The 27,436-nt window shown below is 50.2% G+C and overlaps 1 long non-coding RNA gene across 2 annotated transcripts; it reads left to right on the forward strand.

Annotated features, from left to right (window-relative positions):
- Positions 1 to 4,571: 4,571 nt before the first annotated feature.
- Positions 4,572 to 11,997, forward strand: LOC141573393 (uncharacterized). Of its 2 annotated transcripts, none has more exons than XR_012499086.1 (4): positions 4,572 to 4,840; positions 5,367 to 5,528; positions 7,361 to 7,475; positions 8,630 to 11,997. It is a non-coding gene; the product is annotated as an uncharacterized LOC141573393 (long non-coding RNA). The 2 variants fall into 2 exon arrangements; XR_012499085.1 differs by lacking the exon at positions 8,630 to 11,997 and adding an exon at positions 7,699 to 7,918.
- Positions 11,998 to 27,436: the final 15,439 nt, after the last annotated feature.

Here is a 27,436-nt window from a genome sequence, read left to right on the forward strand (position 1 = left end):
GAACTTATTAAAATAAAGAAAAGATTATCCCATGGCCCAAGGGAAAATCAGAGTGTTAAAAAAATAAATCTTATATTCTTTACCCTGTAATTTCTTACCTCTATCTCTTTGATAAGTTACTTAAAATCCCTGAACCTCAGTTTTCTCTTATGTGGAGCTTGAGTTTAATCACCATCCTAGCCCCTAAGAGATTTCTGACCCCTGCATCAGCCCACGGAGGGAAAATTAACGATGGGGGTGATAGGTACAGATGATGTGTGACCTGGTCAAGACTGTGAATATTTTTTCTGAGTGACATAGGAGACCACCGCCCAAGGTCACAAGGGTAGTTGTGTCCCAAGGCTAGCTGACAGACCATGAACAAAACCAAACTGTCTTAACTCTCAATCCAGTGACCTTGGTGCGGAATGAAATAAATTAATTAGATGTTGAATAAACGTCCCTCGAATCAAGCCTCTGTTTTCAAAGCGTTAGATTTTTATACGGCTGATAATGCCCGTAGGACATGGATAACATTTTCTAATGAGAATATACGAACGCTGTTTTGCGAAACGATCATTGGTACCTGATTCTTGTCTGACATGATTGCTTCCTGGCCATTTATCGCTTAAGCGAAGGGTAGAATGATTGGTTCGTTTCTGATTTTTTTCTTTCAATCTAAACATATGGTTCTGTTTAAATGTGTCCATGTTTGCAACTTACAGTTGACGTTTTTGGCACGCGGGATAGTATCTTGCAATTATACTTAGTTTAGAAAGAAGGGTTTGCTTTAACAGCAGAATGCATGAAATAAAAAAGTTCAAGTCAAATTTATTGGCTGCTGAGAGCCCTGGAGAACGCAGACGTCTGGTCTGGGGGAACTCAATGGATTTCTGTTCTTGGTACTTGTGTGTTCATGTCCCACCCCCATCCTCACGGCCACTACATGAAAGCATCTGAGTGTCGTACAAGGCTAAAGCTTTTTGTGTTAATCTATCCCATATGGAGTAGGCATTAAACAGACAGCGAATTCACTCAAGGCCTGGGGGCATTTGTAACACGGGGACACTGTCAAGGGACTTGTGTAGCAAAGAATAAGGAAAAAAAAATAGAGAAAAGGGCATATGGAAATTAAGAATACGCTGTAGGCTGCATTCAGCCTGGAAATCATTGTCTGTGAAGACTCTGGTGATACTGGACATTCGCAAACAGCTATGGAGACTCCCCGGAGGAAGGTTACTTCCATTACAACGCTGTGCCCAGGAGACACATAGATTTACCCTATTTCTGTGTCTAACTGCAGAAATTAAACCCAGAAAGAGAATGATTCAGTGAAACTCAATAGTGTCCCCGCACTGGATCCTAGACATATGGAAATTAATGAAACGCAGGAGTTCTGCAAAAGTCATAGACGCGCACATGGTGAACGCTTCGTCATTTAAGCAAAAATATTTTATGTTTTAAGTACGCAATTTGAAGCAAGCGACAGAGATGTTGAGGCATCTCGGTGGTTAGAGTGGCTGTACCAAAAGCAAGAGATGATCAGTTCAGCTTGTCTTGTAGCGACAGATGGTGGGGAGTGGGGAGACATCTGGGGCAACGGAGGTTTCTGAAGCAAACCGGGAGAGAGAGGCGTTTGTGCAGATGACCCAGCTCAAGGACAGAGTCAGTCCCCAGCAGAGAGGGACTGAGAGTCAGTACCAAGGCTCCCCAGTTAGAACGGTTTATTTCCATCATGTCTTGCCTACATTTTTGCTTCTTTATTAGCTTTAAAATAGCTTGTTCTAAAATACAGATTCATTCCTTCTGGGTAATTTTACTCTTTATTTGTCCTTACACAGTCCTTAAAGGACTCTTCCAGGTGATGTAATCCCAGCACCTATTGATGGAGATCTCTTGTGCAGAATGAGCCCAAGCAAAGCCTGGAAAACCATTCGTCCAGCAGAACACATGCCCTAGTGGGTTTGTGAAGAGAGGGAGTCTGGGGCTGGATGATATCTGCAGTCTCTTCTAGGTCTGAGACGATTACTCTATGAAAGTTCTTTGGCTTCAAGGAGCCCCGCAAACACGATGAGCCTGATGGTACTTCTCCCCCTCACTGCCCGGATGGATGGATGGATGGATGGATGATCTCGTAGGGAACAGCCCTCTGAGTCATTCACATCAACATTCTTCTTACTGACAAATTTCTGCTGAACAAAAACTGAGTGCGTGCCCTGAGCCAGGCACTATGTGATGGGCACTGAGGAGACCAAAGGAGACACATGGGCCTCACCTTTGTTCTCATGGAGTATACAGTTTGGAGGAGGAACACAAATGTCACTCAAACAACCGCAGTGAAAAATATACACATAAGGGTGAATATAAGAAGTTGGCAGGACAAGAATGTGATTCCATGCATCATGCAATCAAAGAGCTTGAGCTGAGGCAGACTGGGCAGTCAGGGAAGGCTTCTTGGAGGAGGTGGTATTTGAACCTAAATCTGAAGAATAAGATAATTTAAGGAGAGAAAGGAGGGGATGGGCTTCTGGAGAGATGAAAGAGCTCAGCCCGAGGGATAGGGAAAGTTGTGACGTTAAAAAGCCAGATGGGGCCCAGTGGACCTGAGGAGGAAGTGGGAAGGAGAGAGGTGAGGGAAGTATCCTGGTGCAGGAGCTGCTCAGGGACTCAGAGACCAGGTGGAGGACTCTGCCTTGAACCAAAGTGATGGAGGAAGACACCAGAGGTTTTAAACTGAAGGTTAACATAATTAGGTTTGAACCTGAAAGCATCAGTTTGGCATCCACTTACCTAGAGACAACCTAGCTGAGATCTTTTTTGAATCAACTCTATGTTACACTCCCTCTGTAGACAATTCTCAGGAAACCTTCCTCGCGAGGTGGTTGCTCTGCAAATCGGCGGCAGGGCTAGTTAGCTCACGGTAGCTTAGGCCCAGTGGATGCTGCCACCCAGGGTGTCCCAGCCATTTTGCGCAGAAGAGCCTCGTTAATTTCCTCGAGAGGTTGATGTCATTGGGAAAAAACCAGGAGACACGGTAAGGTGTCTGAACAAAGACTGTGTTTGGAGAAGAAATTTAATTAGCTAATGAGATGACTGAACAACGGATCTTTATTTATTTATTTATTTTTGGTTGGGGAAGTAATTCCGTTTATTTATTTATTTATTTTAGAGGAGGTACTGGGGATTGCACCCAGGACCTTGTGTGTGCTAAGCATGTGCTCTGCCACTTGAGCTGTACCCTCCCCCCACTGAACAACAGATCTTTGAGAGCATGGGGTAGGAGGAAGAACAGCCCATAGAGGAATCAGAAATCCAGTCCCCTCCTGGACAGAACAGTTGGCCACTTTGGGCTTCTGTTTATGCGCTTAAAAAATAGGGTTTGTGCATTCACTCAGCACTTGTGTTCTTTCTTGTGTTTATTTATTTATTATTTATTTAATTGATGTGCAGTTGATTTACATTGTTGTGTTAGTTTCTGGCGTATAGCACAGTTATACATGTATGTATTCTTTTTCATATTCTTTTTCATTATAAATGATTGCAAGTTATTGAATGCAGTTCCCTGTGCTCTACAGTAGGTCCTTGTTGTTTATCTCTTCTATATACAGTAGTTAGTATCTGCTAATCCCAAACTCCCAATTTGTCCCTCTCCCCCCTTTCTCTGTCAGTAACCAGAAGTTTGTTTTCTATGCCTTGTTTTTAAATAATGCACCCATGTACCAAACCCTGTGCTAAGCTGTGGGGATAAAAAAATAAATGAGCCTGGGGCCAGCCTTCCAGTCACCGGCATCCTACAGGGGGAGGTGAGAATCCGGTATCAGAGGAGTACCGACCTCGTTCTAGACCCTGGGCTCGGTGCTTCCAGGTGCATCTCATCAGTTAACTCGGACCACAACCAGGAGAGGTCAATAGCTTCCTCAGAGAGAGGAGGCACCAGACCTAAGGCCGGGCTGTCCGGTACGTGACCAAGCCAGACGTCACGGGCAAGTCTGGTTTCAGGACCTGTGTTCTTTCCACTGTAACGCAGTGTGAGCCAGTCGTTACAGAACAGTGATAAGCAGTTCGGAGGGGGTACGTAAGCGGAAGAATGATGTCAACAGAGTGGGAGACACTAAAAATAGCAGCCCTGCTGCCTCCTGGGGCTGTCCCCAGGGTCACATGCACTGATGGCCTTGAAAGCGCTTTGTAAACTAAAAAGCCCTATGTAAATATGAGGGGTCACTGTCACCCACAGAACTGGCTCTGCTGCGTTAGGGTGCCATGTCCCAGGGTGAGGGCTGCATGCTGGGACTCTGGCTATTTCATTCATTCGTTTCCAGGACTTTCTCGGCATGCACTGAGCCCCGGGGGTGGGTCTGTCAGCCGGCATCTCATGCGTCCTAAATGGCAGTCGAGGGCTGTCAGCTGTGCGGGGACATTCCTGGGTGCTGAGTGCCGGAATGACACTTAAGGTTTTTATCTCTAAGCTGAAAGGGAAAGGATTGATTTAGCCTGGCACGTCCCAAGGAAAAGCCTCCGTCCCTCCCTCCCTCCCTCCCAGTTGCTGGAACTCAGAGCTGAGAGCCCTCCCCATGGGAGCCCCCACTGTGGTCCCAGCTGTTTCCGGGCAGGGCTGCCCGTGGAGACAAGCGCCAAGCCTGGGGCCGGGGCCTGGATGAGTCACCCGCCCCACCTTGCCAGGGTTCAGGGCAAGGGACGGCTGGGAGACAAGGCCTGTTTAAAATTACAGGGGTTTTCCAGGCAGCCCCGGCGGGGGCTGGGGGATTATCCACAGCTGTGTTCAGCAGCCAGCGTGACAACAGGGCTGTGCGACCCAGTCAGAGCCCTCCAGGGGGGAGGTGCGGAGAGGCTGAGGCCGGAGGTGCTGTGCTGACCGTCCGAGCGGTCACTGCGGGGACCACCATCTGTGTGAATGTGTATTAATGTGTGTGTGTGTGTGGGGGGGTCTATCATCTCATCACAGACTCAAACCCCGACTCCTGGCACCAGGGTTTTGCTATCGTTTTTGTTTTCTTCTGCTTTGTTTTTTGAGACTGTGACAAGAAGTAGAAAAATGGAGAGAGGGAGCCAAGGGGAAAAGAAGAAAGACTGGCTGGGGCCCGAGGCCCGGAAGCCCTGCCTGGGGGTGGGGGTGCGGCGGAGGGTTCCCTGGGGCTCAGCCACGTGTGAGGAGCAGTTCTGGAAGTGGCATCAGAGTGGCTCTGTGGTTTAGACAAATGTAAAGGAAAAGAAAAAAAAGAAAAATTTACGGGCTCTTTTTATTAATATATTTTACTGATTGACGATTGAAGCTCGGTCAGGTTACAGTGCTTGTCAATTTCTGGTGGACAATAATTGTCAGTCATACACATATTTACAGATTTTTTTCATATTCTTCTCCATTATAGGTTACTACGAGACACTCAGTACAGCTTCCCGTGCTGCACAGAAGAAACTGGTTGTTTCTCTGTTTCATATGTGGCGGTCAGCATCTGCAAATGTCGAGCTCCCAGTTTATCCCTTCCCGCTTCCTCTCCCCGCCGGTAACCGTGAGATTGTCTTCTATGCCTGTGAGTCTATTTCTGTTTCGTAAATAAGTTCACATGTGTGAGGACTTTTTCAAACCTTATTTTTTATTGAGGTCGCGTCGGTTTATAACATTGTGTGTTTCATGTGTACATTGCACCTCTGCTTCTGTTAGCCCCGCATGTGCTCACCTCCAAAAGCTTAGTTTCCATTTGTCACCCCACAAGTGGCCCCCTTCGCCCGATTCACCCTTCCCTGCCCCCTCCCCTCTGGTGACCACTACTCTGTCCTCTGTATCTTTGTGTTCGGTCTTGTTTGGTTTTGTCTATCTATTCTTTGTTTTTAATATCCCACATATGAGTGGAATTATGTGGTATTTATCTTCTATCTGATTTACTTCACTTAGCATAATACCCCCAGGTCCATCCTTGTCATTGCAAATGACAAGATTCCACCTTTTTAAGCGGATGAGTAGCACCCCCTGTGTATAAAGCACACCTTCTCACGGGGCCCTCGGCATTTGCTCTTTGCGACGTTCAGGTACAGGACCACCTCCCGTTCTAGCAGCTTTGGTTGTTCTGCTCTCCTCCTGGAACACGGCACAGCCTGCAAGTGGCCCCAGGAGGGGCCGGGGTGGGGCAGGCCCTGCCGTCTCCTGTAGGTGGGCGTAGTTTTTAGGGAGAGCTCCACACACTGGCGAGTAAACGCTACCCTAAGAGCAAAGACAATGAAAAAAAGTCCCATTGTTGATCAAAGTGTGTTTCAGCAAAACAGCGATGGGTTTCAAGTTCCCAGGACTCCTGCCTGGCAGAATACCACCCACCGGCACCTAAGTCGCCGTTCGCCCGTGAGCGACTTGAATATTAAATGCCCACCTTCTCCAAAAGGAAGTTTTAAGAGTGTCACCCCTGAAGGGCCCTGGCCCTGCTTGCTTTGGAAGCTCTACCCTCAGGCCCCGCAGAGCTCGCACCACAGACGCTCCAACCTTGTGCTGGTTTAAGAAAACCACACAGGGATCTTTCCTTTGTATTTTTGCAAGGACCTTGGGGTCACAGACAAAGGGTTATTTTCATGTCTGTCTTCAGCATTATTATCATAAGAAATTAATATCAGCCACCTTATCTAGGAATGCTTTCAGGGTCGTGACCTGACCCGAATTGTGAACCCAAAGCTGAACTGAACCATATTAATTTGCAAAACCCGCCTCTGAAACTGAAACCGGGTAGTGATTTTAGCTGAAATGTACACCGAAGCGACATCTTCTAAAAACGTGACTTGGCTTGATGTATCTCAAAAGCTAATGAAATGATGGAAAAATGTCTCTGACCGATGGGTCATCCGAGCGTTATTTGTAACATGAATCAAAGCACGTGCAGTGTGACTAAAATAATTAAAAAATAGAAAAAAAACAACACTCAGGGTCTCCCCATGACTGAGCCATCAGCTTGGCAGACGGTCCTGGGCTGGGGGAGCTGGTACTGGCGAGGCCGAAGACCCAGTCCAGGAGCTGGCCCAGGGCAGGGGGCAGCCCCAGGGCTGGGGGTGGTGACCCTGAGCTTGGGGACAGCTCAAGGTCAGGCTGGGGAGGACAGGGAGTGGAACAGTGGGGGGGGGTCTCCTCCTGGGGTGCCCAGGAAAGGGGTTTAAACCTTTTCTAACCCTGATGAGAGAGAAACATGCCAGATGGCAAGTGAGCCCATACACTGAATAAATAATTCAACACAGAGTTGGAAGCTTCCCTTGGTCCACTCCACTTCGGAATACTGCTTTCAGTTTCTAGCTGAGATCTGTTCCGCGTCCAGATTGGGGATGGAGGGTTGGTCGGGGAGGATAAAGAAAGAAAGAAAGTAAAAAGACTGCTCTCATTTCTTGCAAGAGACTCTGCTCCCTGTGGAAACAGCCCCAGCCCAGCCTCCAAAGATCCGGAGGCCCCTCCCCACGTCACCATCGTCCCACCCTGTCTCCCGTCTGCGGCCAAAGTGACGGACCACGTGAGTAAAACAGACTTACAAGCACCGCCTCGCCCTCCACCCCGCCCCGACGCCACCCACACCCCCGTCCACCAACCGCCCCCGCTCCCCGCGCCCCGCCCCGCCTCCGCCTCCCGCGCGTTCAGATGCCCTCCGTCCACTTGCCCAACTTCTCTGAAATAGTCCTTCCTCTAAAAATACACCTCCTATCTGAGCTCTCATTTTATCCCCCCTTTTATTTCAGCAGCTGCATCAGTTTTCTCGGGTGTTGTAACAGTTACAACTGGGTGGCCTGAAACAACCAGTTTTGGAAGCCAGAGTCCAAAGTTAGTTCCCCCCGAAACCTTTAAAGAAAGGTACGGGTCAAATTATGTTCCCCCCAAATTCACCCGTTGAGGTCCTAACACCCAGGACCTCAGAAACCTCAGAAGGTGACTTTATTTGGAGACGGGTTCATTGCAGCGCTAGTTACGATGGGGTCAACTAGAGGAGGGTGGCCCTGTGCCCGTGAGACCGGTGTCCTTATGAGGGGGCGTCAGGACACAGCCCCAGGAGAACAGCCTGTGGCCTGAAGGCAGAGGCGGGAGTAATGTGTCTACACGTAGGAAACACAGAAGGATGCAAGCCGACTCCCAGCAGCTGGGAGAGCGGCATGGAGCAGACCCTCCCCTGGAGCCTTCGGAGGGAGCGTGGGCCCTCCGACACCTTGCTCTCAGACCTCCACCCTCCAGAGCTGGGAGACAACCTGACTCCGTCACTGAGGTCACTCAGCCCGTGGGACCTTATCGCGGCAGGCCTGGCACACACGGGGGCCTCCTTTCCTGCCTGTCCCCACCTCTGGCCGCTCTGGAAATCCTTACCAGCCCTCGGGCTGCAGCTGCGTGCTCCAGTCCTGCCCCCACCACCGCACGCAGCCTTCTCCGTGTGGCTGGGCCCGGCCTTCCCTCCTCCTGTCAGGGCAGGGGTCATACTGGCTGAGGGCTACCCTAATGGCTTTATCTCAGCTTAATTCCATCTGCAAAGACCCTACTTCCAAATAAGATCACACTCCTCAGTGCTGGGAGGTCAGGATGTCACATATCTCTCTGGGGGACACAGTTCTACCCAAACTCCTGGGAAGGGTGAAGCACGCACACTGCTTCTTCCTCAAACCTGGTTACTCTTTGTCTGCTTAGTGCCACGTGCGTCCTGCCTCTGACACCCCGGAGCTGGGGCTGTAGCACTCTTCTCTTCACCATTTGAAGAGCCCGCACTCTCTTCTCTTCCCTAACATCGACACAGCTGCCCGTGACCTCCCAAACACCGGAAGTCTCCGCCTTTCTGATTTCCGGGGGCACGGATGCCGGACGCCCTCTCCAAGGCTCCCCGGCCTCCCCTTCCAGAACGCTTCTCGAGCTCTTGACCCGATCTCAGAGTCCGCCCGCCCCAGCGGTGCTGCGCTGCCAGGCCTTCTGCCATGGGCCTGCTCCCCGTCCCCGGCACCAGCGCCCCTGGGGGGACCCGGGGCTAAGCTCACCAGCCTCCCCCGAGCACAGTGGCCATGCAACTTAAGCATAGACAGGCCTCGCACAGAATAAACACATGGCAGCTCTTGATCAGGGCTGAAGGAAGACTTGAATGAATGGGACCTTGTGAGTTTTCGGAAAGAAGAGTGAAGCCATCATTCCACAAGGCAGCAGCCAAGCATCTCGCTCTGGTCGGGATTCACCCACCGGTCAGGAGGCGCTTTGTGACCGCCGTGGGCTCCTCATTCTGCAGGGAGCGCCGCTCACCGCGGGTGTGGACAGGTGTGCTTTCTTCCTGGGTGGAATTCAAATCCTTGACGCCACATGAAAGATCCTTAAGCCTAAGGAGATTCAAAGTAATGTCTTCAAAGTTACAAGGAAGCAGCCCCACTTTGAGAGCCCGTCTCTAAAACAGCGAAGGATGGTAGCAATTTTACAGCACGTGGCACAAGACATGTGTACCCATAACCTCGTTCCTTTTGACACTGGCTTGTGCAGTTAAAGGAATGAATTGATTTGGGTAATTGAAAATTTGCAAGGACCACGATAGACTAGTAAACATGAGGAATAACTGGTTGCTGCAATGTCTCCTCATTTCTAACTCAGAGCAGGAAATGAGCCAGCACATGAGGTCAGCGGTTATGAACTAACGAGCAAACTGAAAGCAATTTCGTTTGTAAACAGGCCACGCGCAGAACGTGCAATGCCGTCCGTGACTGCAAGCGCCCGGGCTCAGGGCTCGGTTTCCAGGGCAGATAACCCGGGTTTCGGTCCTTGCCCTTTCACTTAATAGCTGCGTGCCATCGGGCAGTTTATTCCCGCTTTTCGGGTCTCGGTTTACTCCTCTGCGATGCACACACCTCACAGGCTGCTGCTAAGGTGCCACGGTGCAGCCGACGCCAGCACCGTCTGTGCCATGCGGGCCAGGTGATCTGTGCTCGGTGCTTTTCATCAGCGTCTGACTTCAGGTGGGGGGCAGCTGGGAGGAAAAGCCTCTCACTGAAGATGCAAATCAGCTGTTTGGAACCCCCCCCCCCCCAGCTCGCCTTCCTTGCTGTGCTGCGTGGTAAATTTCCACATTAGACATTCGCGGGCCTCCTTCATCTTCCCGAATCTGCTGGGGGACCCTGGAGGTAGAAGCACAGCCTGTGTCCTCTGAAAGGCTACCCCGAGCTAAGGGACATGCTTGGATGCTGGTGGCGGGCGATCGAAGGGCGGGCAGTGACAGGATGAGGAATGAGGGGGGCTGGAGAAAAGGCAGGTCAGTTCAAGGGCAGAGCTCGGCTTCCGAGCCCACTCGCCAGCCGGCGAGCTGCCCGCCTCGGGCTGCCCAGACCCCGAATCCGCCTGGCCCTCTCTCGTGTGGGCAGAAGGTGCCTCCCACCGCAGGAGCCTCTGCCTCTGAGGTCACGGCGGGGGAAACCTAGAAAGCACTCAGGACTCTTTCTGCCGCCCAATCGCCATCTCCACGGTTTCCCCGAAGTGCCAGGTCAGCTGGTCGTGTCTTCCCAATGATGACCTCAGCCCCGCAGAAACCATCAGTCTCTGTCAGAGGGAGAGTTACCCGAATGACACACTGTTGCTGCCTGTTTGAGTTTCTTAATGCCTTGTCCGAATGGATTCCAGTAAGAAGTGATGGCGGAGGGGAAACGGGGTCCAGAGCCCCGGGGTGGCATGCACTGTGCTCCCATCCCCCAAGGAAAGGTCTTTACCGTCCGCGCTGAGTCCTGAGTCATACCTGACGAAGCTCACGGGCAGGGCCGCTGAGGTCCATTCAAGGCAGGGAACCATTCTGCCGCCTTGAGAGGGATGAGTGAGTGAGCTGCAACAGCGTTCGCAAGACAGCGGGGCAGTTATTTTCCGTGTTTTCAGCAAGGAAACCGATTCAGATCAGGGAAAGAAGCGTGGGGCAGGGCCCCTGGTGTTTGCCCAGCGCATCTGTTCTCTGCTGTCCCCTGGTCCGGAGGCTGGCACGTTGAGTCCTTTAACAGCCCTGTGTGGTGGGTGGTGTCATTTTTGTTTCATAGGTAAGGAAACCAGGGTCCACACAGTTCAAGCAGCAAGTCAGAGGCCGTGTGACCAGTCTGCTGCACCACTGGGGTTTCAGCGGCACGTGGGTGGTTCTACTTAAACGGTACTGAGACACACATCAGTGCAGCTTACTTATAAAACGGCTTCTCCCAGGACGTCTGATCTGAAGGAGAAAATAACTCGCCAGGCGGACTGAGGCTGACGACCGTCATGCCCTCCTGCCCTCCAGACGACAGCAGCGCTGACTGCGGGGGCCCGGTGCTCCCCTGTCCCCAGTCTCGTCGCAGAGTCACGGGAGGAGGGAGGCCAGGGAGGTGAGGGCCAGGAGGGAGGGGGAGGTGTGCGCGCTGCCCGCCTCCTGCGTGGCTCTGCGACTGTGACCTGGGGCTGGACAAGAGGAAGACCTGTAGGCCTGGCGCCATCAGCTGGTCCCCAAAGACGTTTCCGCGGCCCTGGACTCAGGGCAGTGTTGAGGGGGCAGTGCACAGACTTACGGCCGTTCTCTGGTCACCAGAGCTGGCCCACTGCGTCCGCCCAGAGGCTGGGGATGCACACAGGCTCAGCGGGGTGGCTGTGTAGGAGCCAGTGGCCTCTGGGGACCTTACACCTTGTCACCTCTGCCTGCTTTATACAGAGGGAGTCTCTGCTTAGGTATCCTTTGACGAAAGGATTTCTTGGCTAAATCAAGGCTGCACAATCACTTTGTGGGTCCTGTGTCCTCTAAGCTGACTGGATGTTTGGAAAGAGACTCTAGGGAAAAGACCATGCGGGGGTTACCCAGCGCCCTCCAGTGCTTTGATCACACAATCAGATACACTAGCACATAAGAAAATACACGCTTTTTCTTCCCTCCTCCTCCTAAAGGCACTTTAAGCTTGCACTCCTCCTCCGTCTCCAGCCCAGTTAAATTCCCTAGGTGGTCACCAAGCCTGGGAGGACAAAATCGTCCAGGGCTGTTCTTCTCTCCTACAGCTCAGTGAGCTTGACTCAGTGTCCGTGCCTGCAACCAAAAGACAAGCCACAGAGAAATGAGGTCTTCCAGGAGCTTCCTCTGTTTTTCTATTGACGCTACTATATTTTTTAAGACACTGTCACTTTGTTTTGTTTACAAATATACTGAATATCCATCAAGGTTCCTGTTTTGTTATTGCCTTTTGTGAATTTCCTGCTCTATTTTGCCTGTCCTTTCGTTGCAAAAAAATGTGTTACAGCTCAGTTATGATAGCAACCTGGATCCAGGCAAGAGACCAAGCAGTACTTGGAGAGTTGGAGAACTCAGGTTTATTGCACCAGCAGGCCCAGAGAAGTTAACACTCCAAGCTCTGGACCCCGTCTGTCGGTTTACACCGGCTTTTATAGGCTACCAGTTGACACTTTGCCACATCATATGTAAATAAGGTATAAGGAAAGTTGACTAATTAAGAACAAACTTTGTAGAAATGGACCAATCAGGAGGGAGAGAAATAACCAATCAAGAGTGAGGGAAGTGGACCAATCAGGAGTGAGAGAAATAACCAATCAGGAGTGAGCTCCAAGCAAATGAAGTACTACCAATGGACCAATCAGAAGTTAAGGAAATGAACCAATCAGGAGTAAAGGAAATAACCAATCAGGAGTGAGCTCCAAGCAAATGAAGTACTACCAATGGACCAATCAGAAGTTAAGGAAATGAACCAATCAGGAGTGAAGGAAATAACCAATCAGGAGCTCAGGGAACCAATAGAATTTTAGGTGTAAGTAAACCGTTTCAGAGGCGAAAAGTGAGGTAGAGTCTCTGGGCCGGGGAACCGGGTGGTGCTGGCAGGAGAGCAGTGGCCCTGCTTGGGGGTCCTGCTGGTCTTTTTATGGGGCTTCCCACCTCACTTTCAGATAAAATTTATGATTTTATTAATGTTGCCAAAGACTGTAAGCAAAATTAGCAATTGTAGAGATAAAATTGTTTTTAAAAAACGAAAATAGAAACAGGAAAATAAAGAGGGAGATGCAAAAGTCCCATAGGTTAATATCTACATCTCTGCATTTAAAAAAAATCTATAGATTTCAATTTCTATGCATCTCTGGCTGTCCGCTTATTTTGAAGCAAATACATGAGAATGTTAGTAGTGGCTCTCTCTCTGACTGGTAGGCTTTTTGATGACTTTAAGATTTAAAAATTCCTCTATAAACATTTATTATTAATAATTAGAATAAGTAAATCATAGTATTTTGTAAAATGATGAACATAGAAATGATTGAAATTAGCATAGGAGTCTCAAAAAGTAGGACGCTTGAAAGAGTAATATACAGGGAATGAGCTGTCACTTGTAACCTTCATCCTGTGGTGAGGATAAAGTTCTGTTTTTCCGGAACAACAGCACATTAATTTCTCCTGGTTTATTTACGCAGAGTCAGCAATGAGTCATGTAAACACGCAATGTGAGATGCCACCCCCGTCACTGGTTCCTAAAATTTGTACAGGGAATGATTATGTTTCTGCAATTATACTACGTGACGTTTGATTTTAGCTGTGACATTTTTTATTCATTCTAAACCATGTAATTCACGTATTATTTGACTGGAAACGTAAAAACTGAGGCTCAGCTCTGATTGTTTGCAGGTTGGAGCCTGGAAGGTGGGGCTTCCCTTCTTGTTTAGACTCCCCACATCCCTCCCCATCATTTCCTGGAAACTACCCCATGGAATAAATCACCAACTTAGGAAATACTCGAACCAAGAAGAAACTAGGAATTACAATAATGCTGTAATTAGCTTAACTACTTAGCTCTTTGCGCCTTCTGGAATCTCTGCTTGGATTGTAGCAAATGGGCCTTCTGACTGGCCCCCCTTGTTTTCCATTCTCATTCCCCACAAGTATTCTTCCTTCTCAGAGTCACTTTGATTTCTCTGAAGTTTATATCTGACCGCCATGCTCCCATGGTGAACAGCTTCCCGCTGTTTTCAGGATAAAGTCCTAACAACAGGGCATGACGCAGAAGGTTTTCCATTAGATAGAAGTTTCTCCAAGGAAGATATACGAATGGCCAGCGAGCAAGTCCCAAAATACTCAGCATCAGTCCTCAGTGGGGGAATGCACGTCAAAACCAGAATGGGGTACCTCTTTACATCCCCTAGGATGACTCTAATAATAATAATAATAATAATAATAAGGAAATAAGTGTTGATGAGGATGGAGAGATAGTGGAACCCTCATGCATTGCTGGTGGGAATGCAGACACGCCAGCTGTGGGAAAGAGCCCGGCATTTCTTCAATAAGTGAAACATCGAATTCATAGGACCCAGCAATTCCGCTCCTATGGATACACTCAAAAGAATTGAGAACAGCTATTCAAACAAAGACTGTACAGGAATGCTCACAACAGCCAAAATGTGGTAACAATACAAATGACCATCAATTGATAACTAGATAAAATGTGACAGAAACCTACAATGGAATACTATTCAGCCATAAAAACACATGAAGTCCTGACATGTGCTGCCATGGAAATGAACCAAGGGGAAGAAGCCAGACTTAAAAGGCCACGTGTTCTGTGATTCCATTTAAATGGAATGTTCAGAGTAGGAGAAATTCATAGAGACAGAAAACAGATTCGTGGTTGCCAGGGACTACGAGCGGGGGGAGGAGAAGGAAATGGGGTGACTGCTCACTGCTGTGCGGGCTTTGGGGTGGTAGAGATGTTCTGGAGCTAGACAGTGGTGATGGTCACACAACATTGCGAATGGGTTCAATGCCACTGAATCGGGCACTGTAAAATTGTTAAAATGGTGACTTTTAAGTGATGTTCATTTTTTTTCTGTAATAATAATGTTTTAAAGGCTTTCCATATCCAAATCTAGTTTTTTCTCATTCTTCCATTCCAGGCCTGCCCTCAGTGGTCAGCCGGGCCCAGCACACAGAGTGTACAGGCCAGTTTGCCTCTTCCTTCTGGTGCTCACACTGCTCTCTGTGCATGAAATCCCTCTGCCTGGCGGACACTTACTGGAACATGTATTCGTCTTTTAGGGAAGAACTCTTCTTCTCACTTCATGGAATCTTGCCTCTACTCAAGGTAGACTGCACAACCACAATAAATGTGCGGAGTTTTATCAAATCCACGTGACATTGCTAAGGGCACTCTGGCTGTGTAACAAACCACCCTGAAGCTAAGTGGCTTCCAACAATAATATTCATTTTACTCACAAATCTGCAATTTGGACGGGACCTGGGGGTGAAGCTTCTTTGTTCCACTGGGCCTCAGACGGGGCACCCTGAGGGCTGGAGTCACTGAAAAGCTCACCCACTCATGGGTCAGGTGGCTAATGTGGCCACTGACCACAGCGCCAAGTGGGTCTTTCCATCTGGATCCCTGCACAATACCTGGCCCTGTCACCTGAACTCCCTTAAGCATGGTGACTGGGCTCCCAGGCAGGGTCCCCAGGTAGAGAGGGACGAGCAGACTGTCCTGCTTTGGATGGCCTAGTCTCCCGAGTCACATGGTGTCCCTCCTGCCACATTCTATTAGAGGTGAACCACTAATGGCTACCCATATTCAAGAGGGGGTGAATTAATCTCCACGTTTTAGAAGTGGGGTGCCAAATGATTTATGGGCGTCTTTTGAAATCATCACCCCTCACCCCAACCTAAGACAGGAACACCCACCTCGGGTTCCCATGGTCTTCCTTACTGCCACTGTTAATGTTCTTACTTACTTCTCATTTTGTGTCTCATCCTTTCTAGACGGTTAGCGGCATGAGATGACATGGCTTTGCTCAATATCATGTTATCAGCATGTAGCACTTGGCCTAGATATTTATTGCACAAATACATAGTATTTTATGGCATTTACCCGTTTGCTGTATTTTCTCATCCTACTGTGGCCTGAGGGCAGGAGCTGGGTTTTATATTGCTTCATAATCCGTGCACAAGTCACAGCAGAGCAGCGACGGCTGTTACCTGAGAAAGGAATTAATCAGGGCATGGAGTGACGGTTGTCTTTGGTACCTGGGCATGTGTGTTGTATTTGTGGGGGTGTGTGTTTGAGCGACTTTTTGTCAGCTAGCCTCAGCGAGAACAGACCTTTTTCTTGCAACTCCACACGCAAGGCTAGGAAATTATTCAACAGATAGTTAACATACAGTTTAACAGATTTCAGTGTATTGATTTGATTTACTACTTAAATGAATGATTGAATTTGAAGTGAGCACTTTCATAGGGAAATAAATTGGTAGCTATGAATTGTCAAATGGCTGCACCTCATGTTACATTTAATAGATTCTATTGTAATTTAATATTTGTTCAACAATCACTTATTAAAATATTAGCTGCGACCCAGTAATCAGACTGGAGCCGTGTCTCCCTGGCGGGGCCGACTTCGCCCTGAGGCACCATCTTGCCGTGTCTGGAGACGTCTCCAGTGGCCTCAGCCGCTCAGTGCCGCAGCCACAGTGTGTTTGGGGCCAGGGCTGCTGCTGGACATCCTATGGGGCACGGGACAACCCCCCCTCCACCAAAAAAAGAGAAGATTTCAGTCACATATTTCAATATTGCAGAGTTTAGGAAACCTGAAACTAGAATTCAGGGACCTACAGATGAAGAAGACAACCTTTGTCCCTAAAGGCACCACGGAAAACTAGACGTGGAAATGAGTGCTAATCTCAGGGTGGCTTCCCCACAACAACAGAGCACGTGGGATGGGGTGGGTGCTGTCAGCTGACCTGGACTCATTGAAACAGTTACACTGGCAGCGGAACAGCTTGTGCAGAGTCACACGGAAGCACTGAGCCTGGAGGCACACACGTCAAAACACCCAGAACGAGTAGGAACTAACTGGAAGGAAGTTGAGGTCCCTTTTATTGGAAAATAAACACTCAAGTTGGCCATTAAGTCATCTTCCAATATCTATAAAAGGTCTTCAGTGCTGCGACCGGCATAATGGACTTGATAGTGCAAATTTTTGATTTAATGATTGACAAGATAGTGAAAGGACGGTGTCTTCTTCCTCCCTTCCTCCCTACCTTCCTTCCTTCCTACCCTGTCCCTCCCTACCTCCCTTCTTTCCTTTCTTTTTGCTAAAACACAGAGCTTCTGAGGTTGGCAGTGGTCATGACTTCCTGTCTCTGCCTTTCTCCTCCCCTGACGTCTTCCTCCGGGTCGCGAGCTGGTGATCACGGGGTTGCCTCTCCGCTCTAAATCCATCCTTCTTCGCCCTGCCCTGTGCTCTGGCAGCTGGGCCCTGTTCACATTCCTCCTCTGCAGCTGGTGGAGTGTTGGCTTCACCAACAAAGCAAGGAAGTGCCCCCCAAAGGGCTGGAGGCTGAAGACTGTCCTGCTGGATTCAGGGCCGTGGCTCTTACTGCTCTGCTGTTACTATGTACAGTGATTATTGTTCAGTGCGGTGTCTGCTTACACATATGTATATGTGTGTAGTTTTCTATAAGGTCATGCAGCAGTAAAAAGTTGGAACTCACTGTTATCCATGGAAAAAGAAAGCCTGAAGAGAAGACAGCCAGTCTCTCCCTCTCCCCTGTGCACAGCCTCATCTCCGTTCCTGCTTCCTGGCTGAGCTCCTCCTCCTCCTCTGGTAACTCACGTGGTGAGTGAGTTTAGGGAGCATCTCAGTCAGACCTCCTGGGTTCCTATCCTGATTTAAAACTAATTAGATCTATCACTTTGGGCAGATTACATGATTTTTCTACGTCATGTATCATGATTGGGACTATTTTAAATGAGTATTGAAAGGAAACAGTTTCCCTAGTGCCCTGAGACTCAGTGGATAACATAGAAAAGGAACCTTACAGAATCCTCAGCACATGGTAAATGCTCAAGGCTTTGTTTACTTGTTTGTTTGCCTGTTTTGCTAAAATAAGACCCTGCCCAGGGAGCACAGGGAGGCGGCTTTATCTTGAAGCATCCGTGGGGTCTCGTCTCAACAAGACTGTGACTTCAAGTGTACACATCACAGCAAGAGGGAGAGTTCATAAGACAGCCATGGGCGAGCCGGGGCCGTAGACCAGAGCAACAAAGACAGCTCACTGAGCGCCACCCCCAGACCCGGCACAGCGCTAGGTGGCTGTGACATCTCAGCTCCTTTGATCCCGGCAGCCACTGTGTCAGCCCAGGTGGCGGATGATGGCTTTTCCGTCTTGGAGATGAGGGTGCCAAGGCTTCTGTCTCTTCCGGGACCTGTTTGAGCTACAGAGCTCAGGAGGGGGCAAGGTGATGGGTGGAAATCTGTGAGTCTTCGGTGGTGCCAGCGCCTACCCAGCTGATGGCCATGCTGCCTATGGAAGCTGTGAGTAGGTACCTTTTCTTGGCTCAAGAAAAGAAAGCTATTAAAAGGGTGACCGTGAGGATACTTTGGTACCAACTAGCCTAAATTCTTGGAAGCCTGGGAGCAGAGTGGAACCTAAGGGCCAAGTCACCTGCATAAGTCTGCACAGTGGTCCCCATCCTATGCCTTCTTCTGTGTCTCCCACGTTCCGCCAACAACACAATCCCCATTCTAATGTGCATTATTAATTTCCCACCTGGTTACATTGTTAAAATATCCGTGTCTTCCAGTCAACCTTATCCTTTCCGCATGGAGTTTAAATGCATATAAAGCGAATGCGAACAGGGCATTTTACAGGAAGGAAGGAAGGAGTGGTTGCTGGATTTCTTTTAAGAATAAAATGGCTTCGACTGATAGGCATTCCCAGGAAAACACTTGCTTCTTTACCAGTATCTAAACGCTGAGCACATATTCTAATTGGCTTAACTAATAAAAGAGAAGGACTTTAACAGAAGCCTTGGGATTAATCATTTCTTTGCTGAAAATGAAGAATTTTGGGCTGGCATCTTTCTCAGGGGGTGGGTTGTGAACCCCTGAATGTCTGGAGCCCCGGCAGAGGGAAGCTCGGGGTGTCAGAACGGTGGTATCGCAGGCGTGTGCATCCTTCAGAGACGTGAGGGCTGTGAGCTTGGGGACGAGACGGTTAATGCCTCCCTGCGCGAGCGAGTTATATCACACAGCGCCAGTGCCAGGTCAGCAGTCTGGCTGGAGCTCGGACGTGGCTGGTCGTGCCAGGCGGTGCCAGGCACCCCAGGCAGCCCTGGAGAGGGCTTCCAAATGCACGTTTCATTCTGCAGCCTGGAGGATGCTTTGACGACTGCCTTGCGAAAGGAGACTGGGAGCTGCATTGGTGATTCCCAGACCAGCCACGATGGAACGTGGAACTCTCCCAGCCGGAAGCCCTGATGCTGGGACAAAGGGAGCCCAGGCTGCGCCCTGCTCAGGTGAGACGAGGCTGCAGGATTAGCTGCTCTGCGTGGTCCTGCCTCTGCCGCGTAGGCGCGCGAGTCGGTCTGCTGGGACTAGACACTGCTATCAGGCAGATTGATTGCAAACGCCTTTCGCCTCTTCTCTAATTCCTTTTTAAAAAGGCTGAACTAGGCTGCTGGTGTGCTTGGGTCAGAAAGCCCCTCTAAAACCGGGGAGCCGGTTTCCTCTAGACTCTGGCTGTGGGGGAATTCCAGCTCAGGCTCCCAGATGTGCCAGCAGCAGACCAGAGTCAGATCAGCATGTCCCCAGAGGTGACTGCTTACACTGCCCCCGGATGAATACCGGGGTGGTGGCGACGGAATATGCCAGGGGGTCTGGGGTGCTGAGTTCTAACCAGGAAGCTGTGAAGTCTTAGAAAAAAAAAATCGTAAAACCTCTTGGCATGTCAGTTCTTCATGGAAAAAGATGATTAAATATTTGCTGCGACAGGTTTGAGCTGGTTGGGGTCATAATCGAGTCCTGTTTACCGTTGCGTGCTGAGCCGCTGACACAGGATCTGGTGACCAGCACGCCTTAAAATTACCCATCCACTCGCAGTGAGCAGAGGACATAACACAGAATACGGGTGTAAACACGGAAAGGCCGTGGGCATCTTGCGGACATCAGTTAGCCTTTCGGACCATTTGCAAAGTGACAAGAGGACAATGGTGTGCTGTGATGAGTGCGTGAGCTGAGCTCTGAGCAGCCGTGAGGTTGATGCAGGAACGGAGTGGGTGCCGTGGCCCATGTGGCCCGGGCGCTGGTGACATGAGACCCCAGTGAGAAGTCGTTGGGATGGAGAGCAAATGGTGGAAAGTCTGGAGCTCTGGGATGAGGGCATTTGGGGAACTGTCTGGAGGAAACCCAGTCCCAGTGGCCCAGGGGTATGGTGACCTTGAGCCAGACCCACACTGGGGTCAGCCTCCAAGATGTCCGATCCCCTGGGTGGGCTCTTTCCTTAGGAAGCCCCGTGGCAAACAGGGCTCAGAATCCAGCAAATGTTCTGGTTTTAATCACCAGCAAATTCATCCAAATGGCGCCTCTAACTGAACTCTTGAAAAGGCACACAGGACGGCTGCTTTCCTCACTGAGTCGCTGTGATGTCTCCTTGCTCCCTTGGGGCTGTGTTCGGGCTCCCTCCGACGACCCAGCAGGCTGGCCCCAGCCTCCGTCCTGTCCGCCCCTGCTCCCCTGTGCCTTCAGGGCTCGGCTCCTGACTCTGTTGTCCGCCTCCCGCAGTACCTGCTCAGTGCTCGTGTTTCCTGCTGGCTCTCTGGTGTTGTCATCAGCGGCTGGACCCTCAGCCTAGAGCACCCCCTCCAGCTGCCTATATGCATTAAGACCGAGCTTAGCTGCAGTTTCCTGCAAAAAGCTTTCTGGGGCTGATCTTGGCAATTCCCTTCTTGCCCTAAAGCGCCCTGTCTTGTTTCTACTACAGAATTGCATGGTAATTACTTGCATCCCCCACCCATCCATGCCCTGGAGGCCAGGGGCTGTGGCCTCAGATGCTGCCACACCCAGAGTCTGGCCCTCAGCAGGGAGAACCTCACCCAAGTGCAGGTAGAAAGAGAGAGTGTGCACCTCTGGGGAAGGCTGCGGGGGCCCCCAAGAGTTCTGTGGTCCTCCAGGAGTGGAAACCAACTGAAAAATCAGGGAACCAAAGCTGAAATGTAGCATCCAGACACCAGGACTTGGGGTGCAGGTCCCACACTCAGGAGGCTGAGTGTGACAGGTGCCCAGAGCTCAGCACAGGAGGGGAGGTTCGTCAGGTCGAAGGCACCGAGAGCCTCCCTCCAGGCTCCAGGACTGCCAGCCTGGCTCTGCACTAGACGGGAGTGGGGACCAAAGCACTGAGCTAAAGGCTGAAGCCAAGACACAACAGCAGGGCAGGCAGCGGTGGCCCAGCACCTGGGGGGAGCAGCTGCCTGTTTTCCAATGTGCGTTCCTGCAGCGCTTCACTCTCACGTGAGGGGGCACTGTGATCGCCCCGCGGAAAATCTGCACAGAGGAGCCCGTAAGGCTCCAGCTTTGTCCCAGGATCAAAATCCAAGGCCGGCTGGTGTGGAACATGAGGAGGCTACCCCTGTGGGACCTGGGTGCCCAGGAGAAGAAACACGAGTGGGCGCCCTGGCCCCTGGTGCCACCCTGGTGCCACCCTGCCGCACTCTGCACAGGGCTGCGTGGGAAGGGCAAGTTAGAGCGCGTGAGTGACAAGCAGGGCCTAGCAGTCAGAGTCCGCGTGCACGTCTCAGACTGGTTTAGATGAGAAAGGACATTTATTGGGTGAGGGAACCAGGAGAATCATGGTATGATTTTGCTTCTGTTCCCAGCGGGATCCAGGGGCTCAGTGAGGTCCACAGACACCTCTGGGTATTTATGTTTGTTTGTTTATTTTTTTTTTTCTGTCTCTCAGGTCTGCTTTTTTTCTTTTCTTTTCTTTTTTTTAGTTGATTTGATTCACAAGCCAACACTCCCTGTGGGGTGAGCGGGGATGACAGTTCTAATTAGTAAGCTCAGCGATAACAGAAAACCTCTTTCCCCAGCATTCAAGCAAAATCCTAGCATCCTTTGTTTGGTCTCGTTTGGGTCCCACTCCCATTCCTAAATGCAGCCCTGGGGTCAAGGGAATGCAGTGTTTTCAAGGGCCACTCCTGGGTCTGGATTCCTCCCCACCCCCAACCCCAAGAAGCAGTGGCAGAGCCATCCACAGCCACATGGGCTCCGAGCTGGCAGGCACAGGCCGCCCGGACAAGCAGGGAGCTTAGCGATTACCTGGTTAGCTTCCATCATTTTAGGTTTATTAGTTTTGGGGGGGGGGAAGGAGATGTGGAAATATTATACACGTATTGATTACAACTTAGAGAATAAAGAAAGAGGAATGATGAAAATAAGAACCATGCATGGTCCTCCAGCGTATAGATAACACCTCTCATTATTCAGTATTTTCCCCAAACAATTGAAAAGTTTTCTACCTAATTTGAAACATTTATATTTTGGAGTCCTGACTTGTACAGTAATCATTTTCTTTTATCATTTGTATTTTCTTTAAAATATACTTTGACGACAGCATGGCCTTCCCAGAAATGAGCACACAGGCTCATCTCAATTCTTTCTGCCTTGTCCGAGAATCAGGCCCTTCTTTCTGGAGGTGAGGAAGCTAAGGGCCAGAGAAGGGAAGTAATTTTCCAGGATTGACAGCAGGACAAAGATGAGATTCCAGGTGCTTCAATCCTGGTTCTCTCCCCTCTCACTTACCTAATGTCTGTATCCTCAATTATCTACCAGGGGTGCTGAAGTGTTCCATTTTTCTCTTTTTTGATGGCAAGAACTGATGGGTACTGTTTAAAGAGAGGCACATCTTAGCTAAGCAGGATTTCCGTCTATTGTAGGCACTGCCTGAAGTGCTAAAGAGAGAGTCCTACGGGGCCCTGACCTGCACGGCAGGTAGAAGGTCATTTCTAAAGGGGCAGCAGAATGAAGTCTTCTAAACTCTGTGAGGGTGGAGAATATTTTGAAAACACATATTTTTCTTTATAGGATGGTGTGTGTGGGTGAAAGTTCCAGGTGGTGCTTCTGCCTCCCCATTTATTTTCTAAGATGCCTTTTATGCCTTTTTTTATTTTATTTTTTATTAAAGCGTGGTTGAGTTACAATGCTAGTTTCAGGTGTACAGCAGAACAGCTCAGTTATTCATATACATACACATACATATATTTTTAGATTCATGTTATAAGACACTGACTATGGCTCCCGGTGCTATGCAGTAGGTCCTTGCTGTTATATCTTCTATATATAGTAGTGTGTTTGTGTTCTGCCTCCCTGTGTTCATTCATTTAGCAGACATTTATTGTGCATCTGCTGAGGACAAGCTGTGAGAGGAGAGTGGCTGTGCCCTCGGGGAGATCAGATGCTCTGCAGTGGAGGCTGGACAGAAGGTTAGACAAAGAAACAAAGGGAAGGGAGCACTATCAGATAGCGAGGAATACGAAGCAGGGAATTTAAACAGAAATCTCTGATGAGGCCTGGGGCACACTGATTTTGGACTTAAGTTGTCAAGATAGGCAACTTGGGATGTAAGCACCTGTTTGAGCTGGGAACAAGGTGAAGCATCAGGAGCAGGAGGGACCCATGCCAAGGGGAGAGTGAGTGCAAAGGTCCTGGGGTAGACTGTTCAGGGCTCATGTGAGGAGCAAGAGAGGCCAGCCAGCATGGCCGAGGCGAGGGAAGGGGGGGGCTGTGGTCCAGGCGGAGGTCAGGGAGAGGCAAGGTCAGTCTAGAATCTGTGTTTGTGAAGAGTGTACAGGGTGATGCTGGGAAGCTTTATAACTGGATTGTGACAACTGGATTGTGACACTGATTGGTGTTTTGAGAAATCCCACTGGCTTGTGGGGAAGGATGGATTTGGGGGGCAGGGATGGCGGTGGGGATATGGCTTAGAAGGTTATTGAGGAGGACCTGGTAGGAAATGATGGGCCCTGGACTTGGGGGAGAGGTGGCGGGGCTGATGCCTTTTGGAGTCCAGGGGACTCCTGAATGGCTGGATGGGGATGGGCTGGGGATGTCGGTGTGTCCAGGGGGAGTGGGAACGGAGGGGCATCACCGAGGTTTTAGCACACGGAAGCTTGGCACCTTGTCTGTTTCCCCCAGTTTCTACTTTGTTCAGAAGGAAAGGTGAGAAAGAGGGAGAAGTTCAGAGGCAGGTACTCCAGCGCTCCCTCAGACAGCCCGTCTTCACACTGTGCTTCCTCACGCACGCTCTCTGTCGTCTTGTACAGAGGAGTTCTGTCCCTTCGCGCCTGAGGGGGCCCCGGGCTTCCTGGTGCAGGGCATCCCCGTGGAGAGCAGCTCACAGTGGCACCCATGTGCGGTGGGGGTGCCCTGCCAGCAGAGCTGGGGCCACCGGCCCTCCTCTGCAGAATGACACCTGTGTTGTCATTTCGGATCCCCTGCCCTCCTGCTCTAAATGGTCTTAGATGGGAGGCCTGCCATCTCTCCTCTTCAGCAGCCTCCCCAAATAGAGGGGCCAAAAAGCTGACAGTGGATGCCAGCTGAGTTCATTCTTATCACCGGGACAGGATGGACACTGGGAAGGGACCTCAGAGGCTGCATCTCTGAGGTCTGGTCCAGGGCTGTGAGAGGTGGAAAGCCGGCCTCCATCTACGCCTGCTCTTACACAGTTTTTATAGTTTTATAATAAAAGGAGATTTAATGGCCAAACGAGAGAAGTGTCAGGCATCCAAGACCGTTGGGAAATAACAGATCAGGATGGGAATTGAGTTCCCCAGAAAGCTGAGCGTTTATTTATTTATTTTTTAATTTTGACCATTTTATATAGAAATTCTTTAAAATTAATTCTATCATTTTCTTTCTCCTTAAGAAGAGCAAACACCACACACTGTGTTGGAGTGCAGTGGTCTCTTCAGGGCTCTGCAGGAGGGTTTTCTGCTCCTTTAAGTAGCCTTAAGCTACCATGTCTCTTGAATTTTCATGTTCGTTTCAGGTAGTTCTCAACGTTTCATCATTTGTTTTTTTCCCCAGTCAACTGTCAGTTCTTGCTTCTTCCTCCCTTGGTGCATTTCCTTATCATAATAGCAAGGTTTCTCAGTGTGACGTTTTTCTTCTGATCTGGAGAGAACTAGGGATGTGCACGATGAAGCTGGTTACGACATGCGCACACGGGGCACGCTGGATCGCAGTGCGGGCCTGGAGCCGTCTAGGGAGACCCGGTACGCGGTGTCTGGAACAGGGCCCTCGCAGCTTCTGCTTCAGTTGATGCAAAGCGGTTTTGTCTGTTTATCTGCGGCCTTGGCTGTTTTACTGGTGGGTGAGATTGCTCGCAGTCTAACTCCCAGCCGTTTGAAGTATTTCAGCGGCAGCACAAATACTCCACTCCCCACAGTGGTGTAGGATGCCCAGATCCAATCTCACTGTTCAGATACTTGATTGACCCACATGGGCCTCGCAGGCTTAATGACCCTGTCCAGGCCGCTAAAGGGAACCCAGCAAGGGGCAGGGGGTTCACAGACACCCTCTCCCATCCTGGACAAAGCCCTGATTCCCTTGACAGAGCGGACACCCAGGCTTTCCTGATGGAACCTTTCTGGATAGTTGAACTTGTTCTGCAAAAACAGGCCACTTTTTTTGTTTTCTTATTTCAGTTTCTCAATAGGCTTATCAGTTACTCACCTGTTTGTGTGATGTTTTAGGTACAAGATGTCTGTGCTCATCTGTGCAAACAGGGGAGTGTGAGCAGATCTTCTTTGGTGCCCTGTATCTAGATGGTATTTTTGTTGTTGTTTTTGGCATAACATTTACAAAACTGATGTTTGGGAGTCCCTGAGTGGCACAGTGCCTGACTGACTGAGTTAAGGACTTTGTGCCCTCGGTTTGGGAATTACATGTGCGCACCATTCGTGTGACGGGAGACTAAGGCTCCTGTCACCCTGGACCTGAACATAGGAGATTGGTCCCCAGGAACCTTGGTCCCTTTGGCACAGAGGTGACGCAGTCAGGTAGCCACAGGTGAGGCCACCGGCCCAAAGGGGTGAGGCGGCCCAGGTCCAGGGCTGCAGGAGCGCCCGCCCTGCCTGAAGCCAACCACTGGAGACCCCCAGTCCCGAGCTGCACGGGGAGCCAGATGTGGGAGCTGAACTTGGAGTCTTCTGACCCTGAGAGCCCCGGGCGCCACACCATGCCAGCTGTGGGAGGAGGTCTGAGGGTCCCCACTTTGCGACACCTGCTGGGTGCCATCCACAGAGTGCAGAGGTCTCCCCTGGAGGGCCCCGTCCCCAGGCCCAGACCCAGAACTCTTTCCTCGGGTTGGCTTAGTGATTAGAAAGTAGAATTTGAGTGGAAGTGTCTTTGAGGGGAGCTTCATCTCCGATTTTCCTCAGGCCTCACCGCGCCCCGCTGCACGGCACCAGCGCCGGTGCGCCCGTCAGCGCTTCCCATCTGACCCCGCGGCCGTCTGTGTTTTCTCCGTGTGTGCAAACAGACGCCCGTCGTAACCCCTGGTCTGTCCCAGGTTGCCCATCTCACTGGAGATCTAAAGCAGGAGGCCTGATAAATAAGCAGAGATAGAAAGTGTGATAAATGATGTCTCGGGGCCCAGCGGAGTCGGGAGGCCGAGTGCTCGCCGCCAGCCTCGGCTTCTCTTCTGCGGGAACCATCCCGTTCTGGCCTGTAACCCAGTTAATTGTGACACTAGAAACAAAACACCCAAAGCGTGGATTACGATGCCTAACGCGTAACAGGGACTCGATATACGGAAACAACCGATGGTTGCCCTGAGTGTCTCAGGATGATGATTTTTTCTACAGTAACCCACGTCAGGGGACCCAAATACACAAACGGCCTTGGAATCACCCAATGCAGAAATGCTTATATTCATAAACTCACACAGCCCCTCGGCAGTGTGCTTCTTACAGACACACACAATGGAGGTGGAATTCTAAAGCCCCAATTAAGTGGAAAAGGTCGCTTTCGTGGTAACAATAGGGCAGAGCTAAGCGACAAAAAAAAAGCTACTTAGTTTGGCAACCTTTGTTTGGAAGAATCCTCTGACAAAGCCCCCCTCGGAACCTTCTGAATGGGGCCTGAGCCAACCTTCTTAATTCCCTGCCTGTCTCACATAGGGTTAATTGAATGCTGGGGACGGGGTGGGTCCCCTTTTGTGGCAGGAGCTGGTCATCAAACAAAAACCAATTGCTAGGTTCCAAAGGGCTTCTCGCTCACACTCTGTGACAAAGCAAGCCCTGTGAGTCCTCTTCCTTCTTGGCCAGGAGGGCTGGAGGGAACGTTAGATCCTTCGAACACACAGAATTTGCTGGAAAAGGTGAACGTTCCATTTCAAGTTCCAAATTGAATGCAGACCCCCGGCCAGATGCATTGGTCCCTCTTTGTCCCTGTGCCGTCGGTGGACCCCACCGCTGGCCCCTGCCTCAGAGAGGGCGGGAGGGTCCCCAGCGCCCACCCCCACCCCAAAACAGCAGGCTGCACATGGTAATTAAACCTCTGGGGCCTGGAGATTCTGGACTCCGGTTTGGAGAAATATTAGGCAGAAGACACGCCCCATCCCCTCCTGCTCACCTGTGGGGATTTCCTTTAGTTACACATGGCTTCCCAGGTAAACAAGCTTGGGGAAAAAAAGTCACTGGTGGGGATCAAATTA

Source organism: Camelus bactrianus, chromosome 15 (genome assembly GCF_048773025.1).
Source record: "Camelus bactrianus isolate YW-2024 breed Bactrian camel chromosome 15, ASM4877302v1, whole genome shotgun sequence".
NCBI classification, from domain to species: domain Eukaryota; kingdom Metazoa; phylum Chordata; class Mammalia; order Artiodactyla; family Camelidae; genus Camelus; species Camelus bactrianus.